This window comes from Myodes glareolus, chromosome 2 (assembly GCF_982192425.1).
Source record: "Myodes glareolus chromosome 2, mMyoGla1.1, whole genome shotgun sequence".
Classification (NCBI taxonomy): Eukaryota; Metazoa; Chordata; class Mammalia; order Rodentia; family Cricetidae; genus Myodes; species Myodes glareolus.
The window spans coordinates 87,089,385-87,114,325 of record NC_142027.1 but is presented as its reverse complement, the minus strand read 5'-3'; the positions used below and the strand labels follow the sequence as shown (position 1 = coordinate 87,114,325).

General features: G+C 45.4%; 1 protein-coding gene across 4 annotated transcripts in view; it reads right to left on the bottom strand.

The window, feature by feature from the left end:
* Mtus2 (microtubule associated scaffold protein 2) overlaps positions 1–24,941 on the bottom strand; it is a 372,456-nt gene that overhangs the window by 287,441 nt on the left and 60,074 nt on the right. Inside the window, exon 1 of one of the 4 annotated variants that reach the window (XM_085685188.2) lies at positions 2,934–3,060. The exons of the other annotated variants lie outside the window; for them this stretch is intronic. The gene's annotated coding sequence lies outside the window, so the exon portion shown is untranslated. Of the gene's footprint in view, positions 1–2,933; positions 3,061–24,941 lie in introns of those variants that run through there. 4 annotated transcript variants of the gene reach the window in all.

Here is a 24,941-nt window from a genome sequence, read left to right as displayed (position 1 = left end):
ACAGCTGTCTCCCCACCTCCCCGAGGACATTGTCCCTGTCCTTCAGAATGGACAATGACCTTCCACAGCTGCCTGTGACTGCCTCGGTCTGCCTTGTGTGACTCTGTAAAGATGTCCTCTCCTCCTCACACTTAGAGAGAGAGAGAGAGAGAGAGAGAGAGAGAGAGAGAGAGAGAGAGAGAGAGAGAGGAGCCTTCTTTGTGGTTCATCCCACACCGAGCACTTCCACGTCCTTTGACATAAACTGTTACAGAAGGGAAAAATCAGCCAAATTTTAAAAGCTGAAGAAAACCACAATGTTGCTGTGCCTCAGCCTCCTCGCAGCAGAAATTGGGTTCAGTCACACCTTGTCTGTGGTAAAGGTTGTTGAGATAATGTGCACCAAACACACGGCACAGTGTTGGACCCATGGGAAGCACTCAACAAGTGTTATCATATTAAGAAAGAGAACCAGAAGCCTTGGAGGGGCAGCTCAGGGGTTAAGAATGCTTGCTGTCCTGTCAAAAGACCAGAGCTCAGTTCCCAGCACAGTAGGTGGCTCACCGTGACCTATAACTAAGCTGCAGAGAGGGCTCAGTTGTTAGAGGCTAAGCTCACAACCCATAGGATCTGGCCTCCATATTGCACTCTTCTGGCCACCATGGGGAATGCATTCTTGGGGTGTATATGAACACAAACACACATACAAATAAAAATAAAGCTTTTAAAACAAAAAAGAACAAGACAAAGTAATGACCTTTACACCACAACTGATACTGAGGTAATAAACTTATCAAAGAAATGGGTTATTATAACTCACACTGAGAGGTTACAGCCCATGATCAGATGGACCCACAACACAACTTCCCCCAGTGCTACGAGGCATTATCACAGCACAACTCAGTAGCACAACCAATCCCTTTATGACTGGACACACCACTAACCCCTTAGGGGTCATTTTCCAGTGACTAGAAGAGGGGCCATGGGAGGCCAGGTTTCACCTCCTCAAAGTTCTACCACTTCCAGCCACACAGCCTTGAATACATGGGCCTTTGGGAAACATTTAAGACCAAAGCTGTTGCATAAGAATTGAGAGGATCAGACAGGAATGAGTCACACACCTTTAATCCCAGCACCCAGAGGCAGAAGCAAGTGGATCTCTGAGTGTGAGGGCAGCCTGGTCTATAGATCTACTTCTAGGACAGCCAGGGTTACACGGAGAAACCTTGTCTCCAAAACAAATAATAGTATAATACTAATAAATACTGAGAAGACTTAGGGGGACTGAGCTGCCACAGCCTCTTGGGAAGGGTTTTCTTACAGAGCTAGAGGGAAAGGACTGGAGAACATAGTGGTGATCCTGGGGTTGGGTCCAGAAACTCCCAATGAGAAGGCAGACTGGAGAAGTCAGACTAACAGGGCTGGGGTTGGGGAAGGGAGGAGTTCTCTACTGATGGTGGGAGCCTGGAGGATCCAGGAAGGAGACACGACAGCTCTGGATTCATGTTTAGAATGAAGACAGCTTACCTAAGTGTGAAGCCCTGATGGCTCTGACCACCGGGGTTGGGAAAGATTGTGACTCAAGACTCCAGCTCACCCAGGCTCATACACTCAAGCAATCCAAATAAGACTTCCTCTGGGTAAAGCCCAGGAGAGCTAATTGGTCTAGAATTTCCCCAGCACTGCAATGCCCTGGGGCTTGATCGAACGCCCCTATGGAACTTCCTATTCCCCTTTGAGGATTGAAGGATCACGGCTTGGTCCTCACATTTCCCTCAAGGGAGGCCGAGGTTCCGGATGCACAGACCCCCAACCGCATCCCAGACTGTCTCATGAACTATGCATATTTTCTTTGCACACACAGCTGGGCCATCTATTATCCATTGCACTGACTATCTGATCTATTAGTGCACCGAGGCTTCCCTCCACATCATGAATTAGCTATGTGACCCTTGGGTGAGCTGTAAAACTGTCAGAATGTGACACATATAAGGGACCTGTGCAGCAGAAAGTTCCTCTCACGAGGAGATCTAAGAAATCAACGTAAAAAATGGCACCAACATAACCACATTTGTCCAGCTTTAAGATGCTCCGTTCTGGAGGGCGATGGGCTGTACGCTTTGTCACTTGTTTGTCTGGTCCCTGAACAAATATTGGTTAGAATCTACTGTGAATTAGGCACTAGGCATGAAGAAAAGAGACAGACGAGCAAAATTCAGAATGGCACAACCCCCTGTGTGCCCAGTCATGCATCTAGAAAGAAAGAAATGAGGTGACAAACTCGGTCACAAGGAACCAAGTTAGACTTCATGGAGGTTTTGAAAGTTTTAACCAATGTATAGCTTTATGGCCTTAACACAGAAATTGCTAAATTCACATAAGATGGGTTCGGCCCAAGCTGCTTTGAAAAGCTTCACATTGCATTTTGAAAACTAAAATCAAGCAATTTTTAGAAAAACCAGGCTAACCATCAATGAGATTCCCACAATCTCTTAGAAAAAGGGTGGACTCGCCTATCAACCCTGAAACTGTATTTCTATGAGACATGGATAGCATAGATCTGGGATGCAAAGAGCCCCCTCATCTCTTCGTTCATGCTCCCCATCCTCTCTGGACCCATCTGGACCATCATGTCCCCAACCAGAGGTCAGGTCTGCTAAGGCTCTCCAGCCACACACATCGAAGGTGGAAAGGAAGAGGAAGACCACAAAGGCAGCATGCTGCAGGAACACGTGGACAGAGAGCCATCCTCTGAAGCTACCAAGACCCGTCCTGCATGTTGACTGTGTCCTCACACTCACCCCAGACCCAAGGCTGTGAGGGCATCTGCACTTGGCCTTCTGCCCGGGGTGCGATCCATCCCATAGTGACCGGGAGAGCAAATCGCTCATCCCAGGACCTTCCTAGGGCTCATGTCCTTCCCAGCAGACAGCACAAGAGCAGACAGGTCTCACCTTCTTCTCCGTGCTTCCGCTTTCTGACTGGTGATTTGTCCGCACGACCAACACTGCTGAGGTAAAAACTGGAAGCCGTCTCCATGCTCGCTCCCCACACTTAGAACTGAGCTGCTCTCAGCCTTCCTAGTAATCAGGAAAAGCCAATGAAAAGTGCAATCGGAAACCTGTCGCAGAAACCCAACCCCGGCGTGTGGTGAGACGCAGCAGCAACCTTGCCAATGAGACACGGTCATTTGTTAGGCAGCCAGCAATAAGGCTGAAGCACCAGACGTCCCAGGACCACAGGGGACCATCCCTCCTTCCCTCCAGACTCCAGACTGGAGGATTTTGACCTGTCCCTTGATGGGCAGCAAGAATTACATCTTATACTAACACGTTGTCACCTGTGTTCTAGCTGGTTTTCTGTTGCTGTAATAATCACCATGACCAAAAGCAGCCTGGACAGGGAAGGGTTTATTTCAGCTTACGGGTGACTGTCCATCCTTGAGGGAAGTCAAGGCAGGAACTCAAAGACATGAGCTTGGAAAAGCAGGAATCGTGGAGGATCCTTGATTACTGGCTTGTTTCCTCTGCCTTTTCAGAGACCTGCCAAGGGATGGCACCACCCACAGTGGGCTGGCTCCTGCTACTCCAATTAGCAATCAAGGGCTTGCCCCAACAGCTGTGCACACAGGTCTGCCTGAGGGAGGCTTGAGGTTCCCTTCCTGGGTGTGTCTAGGTTTGTGTCAAGTTGGCAAATTCTAAACATCACAACCTGAATAATCACACATCCAGTGGAAAGAGACAGTTAACAAAATGCTCTTACAACTAGCAATCGATTTCATTATCATTTACAACACACAGTTTATAATCTTGTTTTTTATATGGGTTGAAATCTATTAAACTGAGTTCAAGCCCCACTAATGGGTAATAATTTAAAATAACAGCCTGGGTATTATTGTTCTTTTTAAAAGAATGATAGAATGCCCCGGGCGGCTCACGGAGTCCGACAAGGATGGCCGTGAGTCCCTGCAGCGCCATGCGGCCGGGGAGTCAGGCGGGCGGTTACGGCAGATAAAAGGCTCATAGGACATAGTATTATTTAAAGAAGAGGGAGACATTTATTGCTTAAAGGAGAGAAAACAGAGAGAAAACAAAGACACACGTACATACGAGATGAAACAAACACACACACACACACACACATACACACACACACACGAGAGAGAGAGAGAGAGAGAGAGGAAGATGGCAGCGAGGGGAGGGTCAAAAGTGGCTGGGATGGGCGTGGTTAGTTCTTAAAGTGTCCCAATGGAATAACAGGTATACCTCTCGTGTGACATGAGGTTATCCATTTGAAATGCTGCTGCATTACTTTGGCTAGAAGTGAAAAGTTAAAAATAATCTCAATGTCTATTACTTATGGACAAGAAAAATAAAATTTCATATTCACATCAAATCCATATTGTGGGAATTGCAGCCCCGAGTTGCATATCTCTGCCCCCATTTGAGGTGCTTATCTGCAAAGAAAACATAATAACTTCCCTCTGCTCCTGGAGTTGGGTAAGGAAGTTTGAGTGCATGGTGATCATTCCTTGATTCCTGCTTGGGTCAGGTGACAGTCCCTGCTGGGGTCAGGTGACAGTCCCTGCTGGGGTCAGGTGACAGTCCCTGCTGGGGTCAGGTGACAGTCCCTGCTGGGGGCAGGTGACAGTCCCTGCTGGGGTCAGGTGACAGTCCCTGCTGGGGTCAGGTGACAGTCCCTGCTGGGGTCAGGTGACAGTCCCTGTTGGGGTCAGGTGACAGTCCCTGCTGGGGTCAGGTGACAGTCCCTTCAGAGCCACCTCCTCTTTTGGTGCCATGATATAAAAGCTAGCCCCAGCAGAACAATAAAGAATCTGTTCCACCTCAACCTTGTGCTTTGTGGATTCATTCAACCTGGACACCCTCCGCGGAGACTCTTGGTTCCAGCCTGTGCTGGTGCAGTACCATATCATTTTAAAAATGAGCTAAATGCATTCATATCATTGCCAAAAGTAGTCTTACAAAGTATACTTAAAAATAAAAACAAAGTTACTGTATTTCCTTGGTGAGATTTTATATATATGTGTGTGTGTGTGTGTGTGTGATTCATAAATATATACATATACACATACACACATACATATGATTTGAAACAATTGGGGAAACACTTCTATATGAATTGTGGTTTTCACTAGGGGTAAAAAATGGAAGCAATTAAGATAGAGATTTGTGGCCACAGCCTTTGAAGATTTATTTATTTTATATGTATGAATGTCCACCTGCATGTATGTACGTGTATCACATGTATTCAGTGCCCAAGGAGGTCAGAAGAGGACAGCAGATCCCCTAGAGCTAGAACTGCAGGTGGGTATGAGCCACCATGTGGGTGCTGGGAATCAAAACCAGGTCCTCTGCAAGAGCAGCCAGTGCTCTTAACCACTAAGCCTTCTCTCCAGCCCCTTATTTTTTCCTTATAAATCTTAAGCAAATTCAAACAAATCCATAATCCTCTTAAAGATAGATATGCATACAAGAAAACCTACTTTTATATCATTTAAAAAGTCATGAAATAAATCTTTAAAATCATTTTAATGGATTATCTTTTTGAAGGACATTTTTCTCCTCTAAGACACAAACCTCAGAGGATTGAAGGCCCCTGCAGAATTCAGAGCATTTCAAAAGGAGTCACACACACACACACACACACACACACTTTTATTGAAAATAGATTTTTTTTTCTCACATAATATATTCTGAGTAGTTTTTCCTCCCCCTACTCCTCCCACTTTCTCCACACCTCCCCGCCCATCTGGATCTAGCCCCTTTCTGTAGCTCATTAACAAACAAACAGGCTTCTAAGGGACAGAAATGAAATATAGTAAGAGCAAACAAAAACTAGTGCACTCAAATAGGACAAGGAAAAGAGCTCAAGAGAAGGCACAGGAAGCAGAGACACGCTCAGAATCCCTCAAAACTACTAAACTGAAAGCCATGATACACACATAAGGACCCGGAGGGTAAAAAGAGAAAAATATCTTTCTTAAATTTTGCAATATATATAACTAACATATTATAAGTTAGAAATCATGTAATATATTAATGCATAATCTATAATATATTGTGTAACATATATATATTATAAATTATATAATGTTATATTAAAAATTTTAAATATATGAAATGCATATATTACAAAATTTAAGGCAGAAAAAGAAAAGGGCAAAGCCCTGACATGACATTATGAGACAAGGAACCTCCAAAGATGCTGCTGAGTTTGCTTGCTGCTGGCATCTACTGCTGGGCACACAGCCTACAAGAAGGAGTCTTTTATGTTAACATTTAGGGTTTATGGCAACTTGACCATAGGTGTGAGCAACCTAAGCTGTTTTAGAAGTATTGACCACTGGGAGCTTTAAGACTGAGAACACTGAGACAGCTAAGCCCCAAACACATACCACGCTCTCTGAACCAACTGCTGCTGGTGCTGAACAGGCACCAATTTCGCTGACTCCTCACATGGCCACCTGCTAAAATCACGTGGAAAGACTCCTCAGAAACCAATTACATCGTAGATTAATAATGCCAGCTCTTTCCTGAAACCAGGGGTCCTAAAAGAATAGGAAGGTCACTTAACAGAGCAGCCTTTCAGCTCTGCACCCGCAACTGCCGGGGTCCCGGATGCTGGCCCTGTACCCAACGTGAGGACGAGTCTGGCCATCACCCTCACCCTCCAGGGGCAGCTTTGTGCAGACCTAAGATGCTAAGCAGTATTCAAACTTGGTTTGACCTAAGTAAATGCTTCTTTCTCCTTGCTGATCCCTCTGTGGGTACAGCTTCAATGCTGCCAGCCTCCATCCCATCGGTACCTTAAGAACTTTGCAGGCACCGAGCAACACTAAAACCATAAATCATGTCGGTTGTCTCTCTTGCCTGACTGCTAATATGCAACCTACCTTACCATGACTTGTTTATCTAGATAACGGTCTGTATAAAACACACACATTTCGTCTCCTACCTCGTCGACAAGGACGCTTCAGGTTCACTGAAGGAATAGGCCAAGTGGGATAAGCCCACTACAGTCTGGGTCATTTTAGCTACATGAGGCTCTCTGCGTTTGGACAAATGGTTTTAATGCTTGGAGATGCTTTCTCGACTTCTTAAAATCACATTCATTGATTGTGTGTGTGTGCATTCATGTGTACATTTGCACAGGGGCATGCAAGCCACGGTGCGGGTCGAGGTCAGGGGTCAACTTTCAGGAGTCACTTCTTCTCTTCCTTCCGCCTTGGGTTTCAGGGATCAAGCTCAGGTCATAGTTGAGCTAGCTCACCAGCTCACTGCTCTATTTCTGCATCTGTGCTTTGCCCAGTCATCTGGGTAAGAACCAAAGGGTGTGTGTAAGTGTGTGCTTGCACCTGTGTGTGTGCATGCATGCAAGCATGTGTGTGTGTGTGTGTGTGTAATAAAAAGCACTGTAAAAACAGGTTGTGCTGCTATTAGCACTAACAGCAATTGATGTCATCTCTGTTTACATATTTGCATGCTATAGCCTGTTCAATTTTTTTTTGTTCCACTTATTGCTACAACCCCTAGTGGGTTTAATATTTGTCTCAACTAATTAATTTCAGGCCTCTAATATAATTTCTTTTTCAGCTTGAGAGAATGGGATTACTCTTCAAAATAAAAACCTGAGGACTGTTTTGGCTGTACCCCAGGTACCCTGCCACATGGTCAATACATCACGGAGGTCCATATCAAAATCCTGAATTTTTTTCATTAAAAAGCCATTTTTGGCATATTCCAGTAGGCCCAAACTGTATATATGGCTTTGGTTCACCAATAAGAAGAAAGAAATGAGACTGATAAGTAAGTTGATATGGTGTATTCAGCTTTTAAAACAGACTTCAAGCCACCTAACAGCCATCTCTACTTCCTGGCATTATTTTTAAGCCTGTGTCTCCAAACCAAGGTATATATAACACTGGCCTGTGAGCAATGCCGCATGGCTAACACATAGGAGATTTAGGGCTGAATCTGTTCTGAACTAACCCCCATCATGTGCCTTGAACATCAAGAACAGGTGTAACAAATGCCGTGTGGATACCTGTCACCTGCCCTTGGCACCAGCAAAGAGGGCTTTTAACTCTAAGCTCAAAGTCACTAAGACCATGAAGGCCTCAAGATAGCACACTCTTGTAGTGCTAACTTTCCATTACTATAACAAAATACCTGAAATAATCTAAATGAAAAGAAAAATGGATTTAGGGTTCAGTTTGGGATGTCTGACTTCATGGCTGTCTCTCTCCACTGCTTCGGGACGTCTACTGACATAACACACCATGGCAGGTGTGTACATGTGGCACAGGAAGCCACACACACAGCTCATGGTGCCAGGAAAGCAATGAGAGAGGAAGGTGGGGCCAGGGTCTCCAAAGACCCTTTGAAGGCACACCTCCAGTGACCTAACTTCTTCCCATCAGACCTCACCTTCTAAAGGTCCCATCCACCCTCCAATAATGCTATAGTGGTGGTGTGGGGGGGTGGGAGGTCTTCAACTCATGATCTTTGAGGAATATTTATCTAAACCACAGCAATTAAATAAAACCCCGAGTGGTGGTTCAAATTTTCTGTTCCCTTCCTCGTGTTCTAATTCATGGCTCCAGAGCACAGAGGGGCGGGGGGCCATTCTATGAAGGTCACATGACGAGTATTTCGGGCTTCACAGGCCACGTGGTCTCCATCATGGCTAACGGGGCCACAGGACAACACCAACGAAACAAAAATGACAACAGTGAGCATGCCCACTCCATCCCAAGTAAAGGTCAGTAGTTAGGAGAACTTGGCACATGAGTTGCTGGCCCTGATGCAGAAGCCTACGCAGAGCGCAGTTCTCAGCAGCCTCCGTGGTGGCTGAGGAATGTTCTACTACAATAAGATATGCGCATGATCCCCCTCTGTTGGATATATAAGTATCTAGACCCAACGGGCATCAACGGGCATCGAGCTTAATACTGATTTCTCCATTGCCAAGTAAATAATGAATATTAGAATAATTTTTTAAACTTTACAAAAATATTTAATGAGCACCAGGGAGGTAGTGTGGACGATAAAGGGACTTGTCACACAAACCTCACCACTTGAATTCCATCCCTAGGACACACAGAAAAGTTGGAAGTTGAGGGGATAGAACGGAGTCCACAAAATTGTCCTCTGAACATGCGTGCTGTGGCATGTGTGCACTGTATACACGCATACGCGTGGGGAGAGAAGTAAAAATTTAAAAATACTTAGTAATAATTGAAATTTAAAATTGTAGCTTCATTGAAATGGATTTTATTAAAAATGTGAAGAACCAGCAAGATAGTTCAATGGTTAAGCCACTGACTGCCAAACCTGTCGACTGAAATTTTAACCCTAACACCCACAGAGTGGGAAGAGAAAGCCGACTCCCACAGTTGTCCTCTGACCTCCACATGCCCTCCTTCTGCACCATAAAAACAAATATGATGTGGAATGCCCTTCTGTATGCTGTGACTATGTCTTATTACCATCGGTTAATAAAGAAGCTAATTTAGCCAATAGCCAGGCAGAATATAATTAGGTGGGAAATCCAAGCAGAAAGACAGGGAGAAAGAAGGCAGAGTCAGAGAGATGTCAGGAGTCACCGGAAAAACAAGACATGAGCTAATAATCCACAAGCCTTATGGTAAAATATAGGCTATTAGAAATGGGTTAAGTTATGAGAGCTAGTTCATAATAAGCTTGAGCTAATAGGCCAAACAGTGAGTAGTTAATATTAAGCCTCAGAGTGGTTATTCGGGAACTGGCGGGTGGGAGAGAAAAAAAGTCCAGTAACATAAATATAGCAATATTTTTTTAATTTGAAGCTATGTAGTCTGTCCTGAGCAGCACAGTGGCCATGCTGATCTGCAGCTCGCTGGCCCTAACCATCTCACACCATCTGAGTTTCCAAGCACAGTGTCTCTGTGGACAATCTCAAAAAGAAGACTAAGAGGACTGCCTAGTTCAAACAGCTCCATCTCAACTCCCATCTTTGAGCAACTGTCAGTGCCCTGATCAGGTCCCTGGATGCCATCGCCCTCCAATTTGGCACCAGGCTTTTGACATCTTCAAGGTCAGCAGCATAAACCCATCCCTACATTCCAAGCCTCTGGGCATCCAGCACACTCAGAGCTTTCCAAGACACCATTACGAGAGAAAAGGGGCCTTAGAGTACAAAAGTCAGAAGACTTCTGCTGCCAAGAAGGCCACACAAGGTGGGAAGAGCTCCCTCTGTGGTGGGTGCTGCCTGGGGACTCAGCACCCCTGCCTCATGTACCAATGCTATTCACCAGTGCATGCACACGCATGCACACATGAGCGTACACACACACCTCAGCCTATCTCTGCACCAGACCCTGGAAACACAATGAGGACTTGCTGACTTTGCAACCAGTTCCTGGAAAGTGTGTCTGGTTCCTTGGTAGCATCCAGTTTGATGCATTTGACCTTGAGTTGCAGGCTGGGGCAACCAAGATGCCCTCTAGAACTTTAAGATCGCCTACAATGATGTCATGAAGACCTTCCGTTCTGTACTTTCCCTTCCATCCCTCACTGAACATCCCCCGTGGAAGACATTCTCGGAACCCTATGTATACTGGGTCACCACATAGCACTGTGTGCAAGTCTGACCTCGGACAGGCACTGTTACAATGGAAGTAAAGTGGGTTTTGAAGTTTGTTTTATCCAAAATAACAATGATCATTTTATTCTAAAATTTAATATTAGCAATTTTAATCTCTAGCCTGCCTTTTATTTTAATGGGTAATTTTGAATATTTTATGAAGTAATTTTGAAATTTATATATTTAATGAAACCGTGTATTTTATGTGCTTTGGACATGATTACTTTTAATCCATTATATGTTTCAGAAGGGGAACAAGTTAAGACTACTTGGTAAACAGAAATTAATAAAAGTTAAATTCGGGAAAGAAAATTGTTGACATAAAAAACTTCAAAGAAGCAACCTATATAATTTCTATATTTTACCTATTTTTTTATTCAGGCATACATCTATGTGTGGCTGTGTGCACTTGAGGGTGGAGGCCAGGCGAGGGGATGGATCCCCTGGAGCTGGAGGTGCAGGTAGTTGTTAGATGCCTGAGGTGGGTGCTGGAACTGAAGGCAGGGAGAAAAGCCATGGAAAGGCCGTTCAGCCTTGAAAAGCTGAGCCTCACAATCTATGCCCCAACAGCCGAGGCTTCTCTCCAGCAGCCACTGAAATGGCGGGAGCGTGAGAGCTGAAACTGAGCAGGCTGGTGGGCAAAACGAGTCATGCAGCAGCCACAAAGAGCTCACGATAATGGCGTTTTCTTCTACATAAAAGAAGCAACTGGAATTTTTTCCTAAAGTTTTGTTTTGCTTATCTCCCATATTAGACAGGAGGATGCTGTACAGAGGATTTGAATAAATTTTTAAAAATAGGAAAATTAAGCTGCTTCATCTTGTTTTCTACTTATAAAGATTAGAAATAAGCATAGTTATGAAGCATGCTATTTCCATAAATATCTGTAAATCCTCTTTAAAGACTTCTTTTCCATACATATATGTGTGGAAACATATATAAGAATATACATAAAGAGTATATATAAATATATTATATTGTCTAACATGTGTGTATATGTACACACATGAGTATAAAATACGTAAACATATACCTGAGTATATACATGTGTATATGTATACATGAATACTATATAGCACACGAATGTAAGTGCATATGTACGTACATGAATATATAAATATATGCATGAGTGTATTGTATTATACATGTGTATATTACACTCATGGATGTAATACATAAAAATACACATATAAATATACTGCACAGAAACATTTGGGAACACAAGAAGAACTTATTCCATGAAGATGAACTTGCTGCCAAAAGCACTAAAAGTGGGCAATAAAATTTTCTTCATACACTCCAAGTTCTCAGCCAGTAAGATAAAACCTAAGTTTTTAAAAATTCTTTAATTAAATCAACTAATCTGTTGCTCTGAATTTACGAGTGCAAAATAATAACTTCTGTTCTTTGATTTTTATGAACTTTGCTGTGTAAATTTATAACCAGATGTGGTGGCACACACCTATAATCTCAGCACTTGGGAGGCTGAGGCAGGAGGATTTCAAGTTTGAGGCCATACTGAGATACAAACTGAGAATCTCTCTCAAAGGAAGCAAACCACTATCTCATCCAGGTTTCAAACTTTTCTATAGCAACAGCACAGTCACCGAGGCAAGAGAGAATGTGCTAAGCAGTTTGTTCACTAGCTTTGTAACTTTATTTATTCTAGGTTTGTAACTTTTAAATGTTTAAGCACATGCTATCAGGACCGTCCTCGGCACTTTCCCCAGCCTTGTAGTATAAAACATATTTTAGTTCACTCAAATCATGAAAACAAACATGTCAAAAAAGAATTTCCAGAAGATATTTTTATGGAAAAAGATGTCTGACTGGCAATGGTCCATAAGAAGGAATGACTGTCATGGACCCTTCTCAAAAACTGACCACATACTAGGTAACAAAGCAAACCTCAATAGATACAAAAAAAATTGGAATAATCCCATATATTTTATCAAATCACCATTATGAATTCAATGGCAACACTAATTTTAGAAAGCTCACAAACACATGGAAATTAAACAATGCTCACCCAAATTACCAAAGGGTCAAGGAAGAAATAAAGGAAGAAATTAAAGACTTCCTAAAACTCAACGAAAATGACCACACAACATACCCAAATTTATGGGACACAATAAAAGCAATGTTAAAAAGAAAGTTCATAGCTCTAAATGCCTGGATAAAGAAGCTAGAAAAATCCCACAGTAGTTGTAAATCCCAGTCTCTGGCTTCCATCTTTGGAGGCCCTGCCCCTGTGCCCCTTGCACCTTGATACCTCCAAGAGGAGGGTCAAGGTAGCCCGCCAAACCTTGACCACTCCCCAGAGGAGGTTAGGACCACTCCCCCAGTCTATTTAAGCTGCTCCCCAGAAGGTCAACATGTGGTGTACCCCCCATGGTTCCCCTCAGTGCCACCCAAGAGCACAGGAGTTCTATTAAACCTGGATATCTTTTAATTAGGCTTGTTTTTGATTTGGTTTGTTTTGATTAGGCTTGATTGGGATTTTTGCATCAACAGAGAGCTCGTGTTAGAAAATATTTCTAACATCTGGAGGTCCCCCCGAGACAGGGTGGCCTCTTCCGGAGGCCTACGGCCACACATCGAAAGCACCCTTATCCACAACCCGAGCTCTCCACACCAGGCTAAAACCGTCTCCTAGACTACAGGGCTTCTGATGAGCTCCTGTCTCTTGTCCATGGTATAGGGTTTTGGGGAACCCATTTGTGCCTACTTTTGTCGATTGCCGGACTCTTGTGGAAGAAGCAGGCAGCACCAAGAGTCGGATCTCAGCGGCTAGGCCGGGCCTAGCTGAGGTGAGTTTTGTTTGTTTAGGGACGCCAATCATTCAATTTTCACGGCCCCATTTTGGCCTAAGAGCTACTTTAGCGGACACGCTGTAATAGACTCAGGCCACACAATTGGGCATAGACTTTAAAAGAGGCCCTTGCAGTTCAAAGCCAGATCCACTGTCGTCATTGGGATGCCTCTTACAAAATCTTTATAAATTGGGGTTGTCTGATACAATCTGTCCTAAGTGGCTAGTTTCCCTATACACTAAGATTTGGTCTCAATACAGTCTTGACAATGGGACACACTAGCCATCAGAAGGAAGCCTTGAGCTTACCATCCTCTGGGACCTAGAAAATTTTTGTCGCCATGGGGACAATTGGACAGAGCTTTTATATGTCCATGATTTTTGGGCTCTGTGCTCTCGCCCTTTCCTCAGTAACCAGTGTCTTACAGCACCCTTCTTGGTTGCTAGGGCCATGACACCTCCAAATTCCCAGTCATCTGGAAATTGGGATGCCGACAATTCCAGCTGGACCATGCAGCCACAGGCACTGGCCCCTCCCCTGCTCCCTCAAACACATACTACCCACCCTCCTCCTGTGGAGCAACATTCTCCATATTCTTCTCCTTCCCTGTACTCGCCTACCCCCTCCCTTGCCAAACCAACTGGAAGTTCAGGGTCAATTTCCACCTTACCCACCTTCCTCCCTCCTCCCCCTCCTACCTCACCTTCCCACCCTTGGATCTCCTCAGCACACTAGGCTAGCCCCTCCCAACCCTCCCCAGTCTCCTCCCATACCAGATCCCACCATAACTCCACCCTTCTCTGCCCTCTCCGGGAAGTGGCGGGAATCGCTGGCGTTATGAAAGTTCATGTTCCCTTTTCTCTTCCAGATCTCTCCCAGATAGAAAACCAGCTGGGTTCCTTTTCTACTAATCCTTCTGCCTATATTAAAGAGTTTTCTTATTTGTCCCAGGCCTACAATCAAACCTGGCATGATATTACATCATCCAAGCTTCTACTCTCACTCCTGAGGAGCAAAATAGAATTCAGGCAGCAGCAGGCAGCAGCTAGGCAGTATGCAGACCAGACTCATTTGGTAGACAGTACTGTCCCTGTGGGAGAAGTGGCTGTGCCGGCCACAGAACCACACTGGGACTACCAGCCTGGCTAAAGCAGCTGACAGAAGCAGGGCATCATGGTTCGTTGTCTACTTCAGGGTATGGAAATGGTCTCAGAAAAAGTAGCTAATTCTGACAAACTTCAAGAGATTACACAGCTAGCAGATGAAAATACAGCCATTTTTTAAAATTGGTTACAAGAGACCATGGTCCAATATACCAGGCTAGATCCAGCCTCCCCAGCAGGAGCCACAGTCTCGGCTAGCCCCATTTTATTTCACATTCAGCACCAGATATTAGAAAAAAGTTAAGAAAAGTTGAGGAGGGTCCCCAAACCCCTATACAGGAATTGGTGAAAATGGCCTTTAAAGTTTTTAATGCCTGAGAGGAATCAACTGAGTCTTCCCGACAAACAAGGCTACAACAAGCAGTTAATCTGCAGGCTTGGGACTTAGCAGCTGCCCTAAGGCCACGGGAAGGGAAATAAGGGAAGCCAACCACAAGGATGGCTCCATCCCTGATGGAGCCCAGCGTAAGTCAACCTCACAGACAAGCTGTTACAAGTGTGGCCTAAATGGCCATGTGGCACGATATTGCACTAAACCTCCTACGAGGCCATACCCTATCTGCCAGCAACCTGGACACTGGAAATCACAATGTCCCCGTGTGGGCTCATCCTCTATGCCACGCCACAGAGGTCCGGCCTCACCAACATCGCAAGTGAAAGTGTGCCAACCTTCGAACTTCTCAGTCTTGCAGAGGATTGACGCTGCCCAGACTTGGCATTTCCCGTAACCCTATCTGAGCCTAGGGTAAAGCTGCAGGCAGTGGGTAAGTTCATTACTTTTCTTTTGGACAGGGGAGCTACCTATTCTGTTCTAACATCTCACTCGGGTCTTATGTTCCCCTCACCAATTTCAATTATGGGAGTAAACAGGACCCGTTCCTCCGCACTTAAAACTTTGCCACTGTCCTGCATTCTTGCAGGACAATTTTTCTCTCATTATTTCTTTGTGATACCTGCTTGCCCAGGACCTTTACTGGGTCAAGATACACTTAGCCACTTCGGGGCCACACTCACTTTAGCCCCCACACACTCTCCTGAGCCACACTTCCCACTTTAAAGGAGCCTCACAAGTTCCTGCCCCAGACTGTTCTGCCCCTACCCTACCTGATCCAGTAGATCCCCAAGTATGGGACACCTCTACTGTGATTGCTACTCACCACCAGCCAGTGCTAGTCTGCCTTAAAGACCCTTCATCCTTCCCTTCAGACCCCAGTTTCCTATTTCTGAAACCCACTGCCAAGGCCTTAAGGATTATCACCGTCTCCTATCTCAAAGACTTAATTCCTACCAACTCACCTTGCAACACTCTAATTCTTCCTGTACGTCAGCCCTCTGGTGCTTACTGCCTAGTTCAAGACCTCCGCCTCATAAATGAGGCAGTCGTTCCCGTACACCCTCTGGTTAACAACCCATACAATCTCCTGTCTAACATCTCTCCTACCGTCTCCTATTTTACAGTTCTAGACCTAAAAGATGCCTTCTTTACTGTCCCTTTACACACACTTCCTCTTTGCCTTCACCAGGGAGGACCCTGACTCCCGGTCCTCCAGACAGCTTACATGGACTATTCTCCTGCAGGGTTTTCGAGACAGCCCCCATTTCTTTGGCCAAGCTCTGGCTCGAGATGTCTCAAACTTTGACGCAGGTTCCAGCACGCTCGTCCAGTGCATGGACGACCTACTTCTCTGCAGTCCCACATTGTCTCTGTCCCAATAGGCCACCTCTGTGCTCCTAAACTTCCTCGGATCCCTGAGATATCGGGTTTCACCAAATAAGGCTCAGCTATGCTCTCCTACAGTGGCATATTTGCATGTTCAACTTAGCCCGGGGTCTAAGACCCTCACCTCTGACAGGGTCCAGGCACTGTGGGATTTGCAACAGCCCAACCACAGGGGCTCAGATTCTCTCATTTTTGGATCTGTTAGGGTTCTTTCGCCATTGAATCCCTAAGTTTTCCATTACAGCCAAGCCTCTGTACCAGGCGCCAGAGAGACGCCCACGGGAGCTCTCATTCACCCGGTCATCGTCCATCACCACTGCTCTCTACTGCGAGATGCCCTTCTAACAGCCCCTGCTCTTGCTCTTCCAGACCCCACAAAGCTTTACCATCTCTATACACATGAGAGGTCAGGAGTGGCCACAGGAGTTCTAACCCAACAAGCTGGGCCTTCAAATAAGCACGTCGCCTTTTTATCCAAACAGCTGAACGTCACCATCTGTGGATGACAACCATACCTGAGAGTCCTGGCGGCAGCTGAACTCACTCGGAAGGCTATCAAGATCACCTTGTCTGGGCCAGTCATGGTATATTCCACCCATCGCCTCTCAGATCTGCTGAGACACTCTCTCTGCTTGGGCCTTCACGAGTCCAGGCTTTTCACTTACTGTTTCTAGAAAACCCCCAAATTATTTTGGTGTCCAGTCCTGCCCTAAACCCCACAACTCTCCTCCCTGTTCCCTCCCCCTCTGGTATCTCCGCTCACTCTTGCCCAGAGGCTGTAGAGGCTTTAACCTCACCCCGGGTAGATCTTCTAGACCAGCCACTTACAGATCCCCAACTCACCCTGTTTGTTGACGGAAGTTCCCTTATAGATAAATCAGGACACCGCCAGGCAGCATATGCAGTGGTCACTTCCACTGACATAGTTGAAGTGACCCACCTGCCAATGGGAACCTCATCACAAAAGGCTGAATTAGTTGCCTTGACTAGGGCACTCCAAATAGCCAAGGGCCAACGGGATAATATCTACACTGACTCTAAATATGCCTTCTTGATAGCCCACACTCATTCTGCACTCTGTAAAGAAAGGGGCTTCCTTACTACCAAGGGCACTCCCACAGTTAACAGACCCCCTTAGAGCCCACCTTTTGAAGGCCCTCCAGCTCCCCGCAGAAGTAGCCATTATTCACTGTCAGGAACACCAGTCCTTCAAGGCCCCAGTGGCCTTAGGCAATGCCAAGGCTGACTCAGTGGCCTGGGGCCAGTTCCTCGGATCCCACAGAACATATTTTGTTCTTAACTCCCTCCTATCAGCCCTGCTACCAACCTAAAGAGGGACAAGCTTATAAAAAGGGAGCAGATCACAAAAACAAAGGATGGGTAGTTCTATTTAAATAACCGTCTCATCCTTCCTCAAGACCAGGCATTGTCAATCATTTCAGACATCCACCAGACCTTACACATAGGCCCCAAAGCCTTGTTCTGCTTCTTGAAGCCCCTCTTTGACCCCACCCATCTCCAAGGTCCTATTTCACGGGTCCATTCCTCCCGCCAGACATGTCCCAGGCCAACCCACAGGGGGCTCTCACATACATCAGTTTCTACATGAGCTTTGCGGACATCAACCCAGGCGAAGATTGGCAGGTTTATTTCACCTATATGCCTATTCATAAAAAATTCTGTTATCTCTTAACACTTGTCGACACTTTCACAGGATGGATAGAAGCATTTCCAGCCTCCAGGGAAAAGGCAGATATGGTGGCTCAGGTACTCCTGGACCACATCATTCCTCGGTTTGGCGTCCCAGAGACCATCCAGATAAACAATGGGCCAGCCTTCACTTCCAGGGTCATGGAGCTCGTGTCAGAAGCTCTCAACATCTCCTGGAAATTCCACACCCACTACCATCCATAATCCTCGGGAAAGGTGGGCAGGGCCAATGGACTCATCAAACAACAGCTAACAAAGCTCTCCATTGAACTCAGGTTATCTTGGCCCTCCCTTCACTCCATTGCCCTGACTCGTCTCAGGGCCACCCCACGTTCCTCCATGGGCTTTTTTGAGCTGCCTTATGGCAGGCTCTTTCTCCTTAACCATCACCTCCTAGTCCAAACTCCTCCACTGGCGGGGTACCTACCCTACTTCTCCCTTTTAAGATCCCTTCTCCGTTCACACGCTGACAATTGTCTCTCTGAACCCACACCAGTGGACCCACCCTAATGCCCCTAAACCTGCCCCATTCTCCCCAGGGGACAGAGTATTCCTCAAACAGCTAACTCCTAAGGTTCTCAATGGACAGGACCTCACACGGTAATCCTCACCACCCCCTCGGCTGCCAAGCTCCTGGGACACCCATGCTGGTACCATCTCTCCAGGCTCAAGCGGGTACCTACTCAGGACACTTGATCTGTCCAGCAGACAGGACCTTCCACCCTCCAGTTTTCCAAGATGCCTCAATGAAGGGCCTACCTGCTCCTCATCTTGGCTCACTCATCTTTGGTGATAGAAACAGGATGGGTAGTAACAATATTTTTTTCCTAGACACCTGCCTTCTTACCTCCAGATGCCTGGCATCTCTGGGATGACAGTACATGGGATGTCTTTCCAGGCACACCTCTCGCTGAGCATGGACCCATCAACACCCAGCTCTCCCTTTCCCCATGCCACCCCATGCCCACAGGAAGTAGCCAGTCTTGAGTCAAAGCCTCTTTTTCCACAGAGATCCTAAATGTTGGTCAAAACATCACCTCAGCTTTCTGTCACCCCTTATGGAAACAGTCTGGAATGTAAATCCCAGTCTCTGGCCTCCCATCTTTGGAGGCCCCGCCCCTGTGCCCCCTGCACCTTGACCCCTCCCTTAGGAGGACAGGACCACTCCTCCCCGAGTCTATTTAAATTGCTCCCCGGAAAGTCAATGTGGTGTTCCCTCTTTCCCCGTGGAGGTTGCAGTGGCGACTTCCAGGTTCCACTCGGGGCCACCGGAGAGGCAGGAGTCCTAATAACCCTGGATACCTTTTAATTTGGCTTTCTTTGATTTGGCTTGATTGGGATTTGGGCGTCGACAGAGAGCTCGTGTTAGAAAATATTTCTAACACTTGTGAGTTAATAGAACACCTGAAACCTCTAGAACAAAAAGAAGCAAGCTCACCCAGGAGTACTAGACAATAGGAAATAATCAAATAGAGAGCTGAAATCAACAAAATAGAAACAAAGAAAACAATACAAAGAATCAATGAAACAAAGAGTTGGTTCTTCAAGAAAAACAACAAAATAGACAAACCTCTGTTCAAATTAACCAAGAGGCAGAAAGAGAATATCCAAATAAAGAAAATTAGAATTGAAAAGGAGAGCATAACAGATATAGACACAGAGGAAACCCAGATGATCATCAGGTCATACTTCCAAAAATGTACTCCACAAAATTGGAAAAATTTTAGGAAATGGACAGTTTTCTGGATAAATATCACTTACCAAAATTAAATCAAGACCAGATAAGCAAATAAAATAAATCTATAACTGCAAAAGAAATAGAAACAGTTATCAAAATATAAAATGGAAAAAAAGAAAGCATATTTAACAAATGGTGCTGGCATAAGTGGATATCAACATGTAGAAGAATGAAAATAGATCCATATTTATCACCATGCACAAAACTCAAGTTCAAATGGATCAAAGACCTTAACATAAAGCCAGCCACACTGAATCTCATAGAAGAGAATGTGGGAAGTACACTTGAACACATCGGCACAGGAGACTACTTCCTAAATATAACTCTAGTAGAACAGACACTGAGAGAAACAATTAATAAATGGAACCTCCTGAAACTGAGGCTTCTGTAAAGCAAAGGACATGGTCAACAAGACAAAATGGCAGATTACAGAATGGGAAAAGATCTTCACCAACCCCACATCAGAGAGAGGACTGATCTCCAAAATATACAAAGAATTCAAGAAATTGGTCATCAAAATAGCAAATAATCCAATAAAAATGGGGTACAGACCTAAACAGAGAATTCTCAACAGAAAAATCTAAAATGACTGAAGGAAACTTAAGGAAATGCTCAACATCCTTAGCCATCAGAGAAATGCAAATCAAAACAACTTTGAGATTCCATCTTCCACCTATAAGAATGGCCACAGTCAAAAACACTGATGACAACTTATGCTGGAGAGGATGTGGGGTAAAGGGAACACTCCTCCATTATTGGTGAGAGTGCAAACTGGTACAGCTGCTTTGGATATCAGTATGGCAATTTCTCAGAAAATTAGGAAGCAACCTACCTCAAGACCCAGCAACACCACTTTTGAGTATATACCCAAAGGATGCTCAATCATACAAAGACATGTGCTCAACTATGTAGCATTATGTGTCATAGCCAGAACCTGGAAACAACCTAAATGCCCCTTGACATAAAGAAGATGTGGTACACTTACACGTCGGGAAAAAAATACTGACATCTTGAAATTTGCAGGCAAATGGATGGATCTAGAAAACATCATATTGAGGGAGGTAACCCAGACCCAGAAAGACAAATATCATACGTACTCATTCATAAGTGGCTTTTAAACATAAAGCAAAGGAAAACCAGCCTACAATTCACAATCCCAGAGAACCTAGACAACAAAGAGAACACTAGGAGAGACATACGTGGATCTAATGTACATGGGAAGTAGAAAAAGACAAGATCTCCTGAGTAACCTGGGAGCATGGGGATTGTGGGAAAGGGTAGAAGGGGAAGGGGGAGGAAAGGAGAGGAGCAAAATTATATATATATATATATATATATATATATATATATATATATATATTAAAAAAAGAAGGAATGACTGACTGCCTGGGCTGGGGGTGGAGTAGTGTAGGGTGGGATGGAGTGGAGTATGGGGAACCAAATGCTTGGAAAACTAACCCGCAGGTCAGGGCAATATGCAGACCTGGGGTGCTGGAAGATGTGTTGGCTACTGTTTTGCCTGTGACAATGATATCAGGTAGCAGGGACATTGTGTGTCACATGACATAGAAACTGTTACAAAGCAGTAAACCAGGACCCTCCCACCTTACAACAGTCTCTCAGAAAACAGCTTAAACTTTGCTTTAACTTTTATGTGTGTGTCTGTGTGAGTGTAGGCCACGTGTGTACAGGTGCCTGGAGAGATCAGAAGAGGGTGCCAGGTCGCTGGGGCTGGAGCTGAAGGCCGCTGTGGCCAGTCTGACACGGGTACTGGGAACGAAACCTCGGTCCTCTAGCAGAGCAGCACGTACTCTTAACTGCACAGCCACCTCCCCAGGCACAGAGCAGGGAGACATCCCAGTAGGCTCTGGCCATTCCCCGCAATTCCTAATGCCTTGAAGCAAACACGCAGAAGAGTGCTTTTGTTGGGAAACTGGAAGGTTGTTCAAAAACCGTGATGGAGGCTTTGGCATAATGGCGGCGATGACAATGGCAAATACGGACGGTGATGATGCAATGCTTCTACTGAGATAAGTCAAGGGTTTTGAAAAACAGATCCACTCTCCTTTGTCTTTTTTATCAGCAAGACTATGGGATAACAGGGGGACGGGCTATCTCTTGTAAGCTCAATGACTCACCATTGCACTGTGACTTTAGATTTATCCATACAGATGAATAGCTTGCCTGCATGTATGTGCCCCCCCCCAGAAGTCAGAAGAGGCCATCAGAGTCCCTGAAACTGGAGGTGCAGATGGTTGTGGGCCAGCATGTGGTTGATGGGAACTGAACCCAGGTCCTCTGGAAGAGGAGCCAGTGCTCTGACCACTGAGCCATCTCTCCAGCCCCATTCATTGTACTGTTACTTTACACCTTCACATTTTAAACAGGAGAAGGCTGCACACAGGCTGCTAACCCAGGAGTCATCCTTAGTGAGCTACATGTCGATAATGGAGGAGTTAATGTTTTTCATGCTTGCCATGGTGACCATCCATGCTCCTGCTGTAGGCTCCATTGCTAATCCTTGCCTATGACTGGATTAGGTAAAAATAACCAAAGTAATCTCCATTATTCTTGCACAGTTAACTAGAGTACCTGGCATGCCTTGTGGGCAGTTCTGTGTTCTGGTTAAGGAGGAAGAGCATTCATATATGACCTGCTTGCTCTGCCTTGACTCCCAGGCCATGGTACAAGCATTCAGGGCAGCCTCACGTTCAGCCCATGCGGGAACAAATAAACTTTGATCCTATCCTTAATCAATTCAGCTTATATAAAACTCTTTCCAGGACAACTAGCCCTCCAATGACCAAAACAAGGCGTAGCTGGAAAACCTGTGACCTCTACTAAGGATGGTGATGAATTTGGTGAGTTGCAGGCACAGGTTTGTGATGCCAGGCATTAAACATCTTGAGAGCCGAAGAAACATACAGAAGAAAACAATAAGTTCTTAAATTAGGTAGTACTTAAAACCCTGACACAAAATTATCTAAGCGCTTAAAACCTGGGCATTTCCAGACCAAAGAACCTGTGAATGAGCAGCATTCCCTTGAGTCCCCGAAGAGCTATCAGTTCCCTGGGAACCCAGAAGGCTCGCTTGTTCATTACTCTTATTCATTGTTATTGGGGGTCATATGTGGAAGACACATGAATGGAAGCGCTAGCTTTTCAAGATCACACTGCTTCACTTTTGCTTCATTAACAAATGTAGAAAGTGTATAAACATTGCATTCTTACTGGACATTAGAAGTCTCCCTGTAGGCAGTGGAGTGATAGCTCAGGAGTTAAGAGCACTGGGTGATCTTGCAGAAAGCCTCAGTTTGGTTCCCAGCACCCATGTGGAGGCTCACAGCCGCCTGTAACTCCAGTTCCAAGGGACCTGATGCCCTCTTCTGGCCTCCACACGCAGCAGGCATGGAGCACATGCAAGCCGGCAAAACAATCATGCCCATAAAATAGAAATAAAAAGTTTTTTTTTAATTCCGCAATAAATAAAGTTTCCTTGATACTTTTTAAAAAGGAAGGCATTTCTTTGTAAAGATGTCATCTTTGAACATTGTCTAGAGTTAGCAACACGGAGTACGGCACAGACCACAGATATTGCACACCCATGTGGCAAGGCTGCGAGGCCAGTGGGGCCAAACCTAGACCTTGCTACACAAGTGTTTCTTCATGTTAACATTTAAATAACTAAGCTTGAGTAAAGCAGATTGCATCCCATCATGTGAGCGGGCTACATCCAATCGGCTGATGTCTTAAGAGAGGAAAAGACTGAGTCCCCAGAGGAAGAAGAAACACCGCTTCCAGCTTCCTGTCACACTTGAGCACAGTACTGAGTCTCCCATGGGTCCTGAGCTCACTTGCCGGCCCTAATGATTTCAGGTTGGCCAGGCTCATGAACCAGGTGCTAAACATAAATCTATAAACAAAAATCCTATTGGTCCTGCTTCTCTGGAGACAAGCCCTTGGATCCACCGTTCTGAGCAGTCATACAGTCATACAGACATGTCACCCAGCAGAAGCTGGGTGGGTCTTTCGGAACCATACTCAGACAGAGAGTATCCACTGCACGTATAAGAAGATGTGACAGAAATAGAACACAATAAAACCCACTGCAAGGTCCAAATCCTGAGACTCCAGGTTTTAGGGCCACTTGGGTCAAGACTCTGAACAACCCACTGAAGGGCCAATTTTCTGTGTACAGACTTGAGGACCTGACCCCAATCCTGCTTCCTCAGGAGGATCTATGTCAGATTAACTTTATTAAAAAGAACTCTGGCTGGAGAGATGGCTCAGAGGTTAAAAGCACTGGCAGCTCTTCCAGAAGACCAAGTTCAATTCCCAGCAACCACATGGTGGCTCACAACCATCTATAATGAGATCTGGTGCCCTCATCTGGCATGTAGGCGGACATGCAGGCAGAACACTGTCTTCGTAATAATAAATTATATTTTTTTAAAAAAAAAACTTTGTAAATTATGAGACATATACCTCAGAAGTTCCAGTAGTTCAAGTGAGAAATCACAGCCAAGCCTTCTGAGCCTCAGGAAGATGCAGGCTACAACAGAAGGCACTTTCCACTGTGTTTCTAAAACAGGAAGTGTCATACACGTGACACAAGAGGAGAGCAATGACCACGCTGGTCATCATCCGGAACAGTCGCACACAAACTGTGGGTTTCTACAGCGGGAGCTACACAAGAGCAGAGTGAACAAACGTATGAAGTTCTCAGATACGCACGTGCAGGCTGAGACCCTGCCAAGGTGAAGCCAGACTGAACTCGGGCAGATGATGATCGGCTGGAAAAATCCACACCCAAGAAAGGCCAGCACTGACCACCAGGTCTGGAGCCTTGAAGGTCTGGGTTCTTCTAAGCAAAGACCCAGATGTTATAGGCATACTAATGTTTGCTCCGTGTGATGCAAACTCAGAGACCGAGTTCATCTGAGGTTCCAAGCGATGCAAAAAGCACCCCAACAGGCTGTTCAGTCTGTCAACTGTGCCGGTGCGTCTTCGTCAATGTGACACAAACTCAAGCCACCCGGGAAGAGGGAATGTCAGCCGAAGAATTGCCTCCATCAGATAGACACGTGGGTGCGTTTCTGGGTCACTCTCTTGATTAACAATTGATGTGCAAAGGCCCGCCCATTGAGCCCGGGCTGTATAAGCAAGGCAGTCAG